Here is a 2,946-nt window from a genome sequence, read left to right as displayed (position 1 = left end):
AGTATCAAGATTATCAAGATTCTTTTTTTACATTCTGAATTAGTTTCCATTTTTAATTTTCCATTTTACAAGCTCAATGGCCATTACACACACATACACACTATATCAGTGTTATTTTAGTATCAAGATTCTTTTTTTACATTCTGAATTAGTTTCCATTTTTAATTTTCCATTTTACAAGACAACAAATCTCAATGGCCATAAAAACAGGCTTAATTTCATCATGAAAAATATAATTTCTTATCCATATGTGCAGTATGTTCTCATCACAGCTAGCTTCATGCTAAAACACTTTCCATGGTCTTATCGATCACTTACTCGTGTCATTAAAGCACAGCCACCAGTCTGCCGTCCTGAGACTGAACAGCACAGGAGAGCGAGGAGAGCAACGCTGCGTTCTGATTGGAGGAGGCAGCTGTCAGCGGTCGTCAAGGGCAACAGGATGTATGTCTATTTTTAAGTGAGGTGAGGGTGAGGTGCAGCACATGCCTTCAGGCTCAAACACACACACACACACACACACACACACCGAATGCCAACAAGACGCGCTGACACTTCACAGCTCACATTAAACACTGCCAACACTACAGATACGCACACACTCCATCAGACATCTGACAGCATTCACAATCAATCCCGAGTCACACTGAATACTTAATCGAGAAATAAATTAGACCTGTCGAAGTCAGATGTCATTGTGAATTTGCAGAGATTTTAGAAAGGTGCATCACTTACAACAACAGCCTTAAACAATGACTAATAACTACCTGCATTCAATTAGTAGATAACGCCGCTTGCACCGCCAAGCTCATGGGCTCGATTGCCAGAGAATGCATGAACTGATCAAATGTATAGCTTTAAAGCAATGCAAGTTGCTTCAGATAAAAGCATCTCCCAAATGCATGACGGAGCAAGTCATGAAGAGAAAATCTGGTAACACTTTACTTAAAGCCTTTATTAAGGTATTCATAATCATAATGTTTGTTTTAATGCATTATATCTTTTCATAAATAATTGTAACCAAAGTTAAAATGCATTATAATATTTGAAGGTTTGTCTGTCATTTTTAATGCATTATACTTTCTAAAGGTGTAACAATAAACATATGATGTATTATAACTGTGGTTACAATTACGAGATTATACAATGCATTACAAGGTGCATACACCTTTAATAACTAGAAATCCATAAAATGGAAAAACAGAGCACAGCTCGAAGGGAGAGGATTCACTGTAATACTACATTCACCGCACTACACATCAATGCGAGGTATTATTGAATCCACAGGTGAAGAGTCAAAAGCAACGGTTTACAAAAATCACTGAAACACACCAGACTAGTAATAAAGTTCCCAAGCTCCCGTGTGTCTCTGTGTAAGCGCTCCGTGAAGAGCGTGAAGCGATGATCATTGTACTAGTGCAACTGTTTATAACTAAATAGCATACTATAGTGTAACTGTGTGTAACTGTACAGTGTACTATAGTGCAACTAGTTTACTATAGTGTAAATGTATAGTGCACGATAGTGAAACTGTATGTAATTATATAGTGTACTATAGTGTAATTGTAGAGTTTAACTGCATAGTTCACTGAATAGTGTACTATAGTGCAATTAGTGTACTATAGTGGAACTGTATAGTGTACTAGCAGCACTATAGTGCAACTGTATAGTGTAACCGTATAGTGTACTATAGTGCAGCTGTATAGTGTACTAGCAGCACTATAGTGTAACTGTATAGTGTACTATAGTGCAACTGTATAGTGTATTAGCAGCACTATAGTGTAACTGTATAGTGTACTATAGTGCAACTGTATAGTGTACTAGCAGCACTATAGTGTAACTGTATAGTGTACTATAGTGCAACTGTATAGTGTATTAGCAGCACTATAGTGTAACTGTATAGTGTAACTGTTTAGTGTACTATAGTGCAACTGTATACTGTACTAGCAGCACTATAGTGTAACTGTATAGTGTAACCGTATAGTGTACTATAGTGTAACTGTATAGTGTACTATAGTGCAACTGTATAGTGTACTAGCAGCACTACAGTGTAACTCTAGCGATTCACGGCTGACACAACACTGCACCTGGATGCATTAATATTGAACTGAATACAGACTTCAGAGTCATAACTATCAGCTTTATAAACTATGAATCTTCTCCTCTTTCTGACTGATGTGTTTGCAGCTTCTCATTGATTTATCAGCGGGATTATTGATTAATTGTTAGGCTGCATGTAAACGCAGCAACCGTCCCTGAACCCTGAAACTCAAACAGCAAAGAAACCAAACCGAGCTTCAAAGCAAAACTTAATCTGTGCGTTTACGGCAAATCAACTGCTTGATCATTACAGTGGCATCAAACTCTAATCCAGCAGATGCAGATCACGGGTTATCTGACGCTTCGGCTCTGAGAGTGACTCAAGTCTTCTGACACTTTTCACATTATCTCTCTTTCCTGACGGCACAGTGTGATGCATGCTGGGTAATCCGCCGAGAGAATGAGGAGAAATGCAAATGTCAGAACACAAGATGACACCCACAGTCCCACCATAGTAATCACACACACACACACAAGCTCTTTTACTCATTCGTGTGTGTGTGTGTGTGTTCCTATAACCTCAATTTTTAGCCTCAGACACCAGCACTATAAACAGCAATGACTCAGCAGAGTCTCCACACACACTTACACACACACACAAACACACAAACACGCATGAACCCTAGCCATAATGATGCATCCAAAATTAATTAATCTGTGTTAATATATAACAATAGGACTTCAGCATGAATTATGGCTGCATGATTTGGGAAAAAAACTGAATTTTTAAACTGCAATTTATATGTGTGTGAGTGTGTGTATATATACAGCGAGAACAATTTATTAACAAATCAATCCTTGAATGTACTTGGACTTGGCAGTATAGAAGGTAATTCGACTCATTAC

General features: G+C 37.9%; 1 protein-coding gene across 1 annotated transcript in view; it reads right to left on the bottom strand.

The window, feature by feature from the left end:
* rgs7b (regulator of G protein signaling 7b) overlaps positions 1-2,946 on the bottom strand; it is a 51,228-nt gene that overhangs the window by 34,196 nt on the left and 14,086 nt on the right. The gene's annotated exons all lie outside the window — the stretch shown is intronic.

The sequence above is a fragment of the Sinocyclocheilus rhinocerous genome, unplaced genomic scaffold (genome assembly GCF_001515625.1).
Source record: "Sinocyclocheilus rhinocerous isolate Xijiao unplaced genomic scaffold, SAMN03320098_v1.1 scaffold852, whole genome shotgun sequence".
NCBI lineage: Eukaryota > Metazoa > Chordata > Actinopteri > Cypriniformes > Cyprinidae > Sinocyclocheilus > Sinocyclocheilus rhinocerous.
Note: the sequence above shows the minus strand (reverse complement) of the source record. Positions and strands in the feature narration are given on the sequence as shown.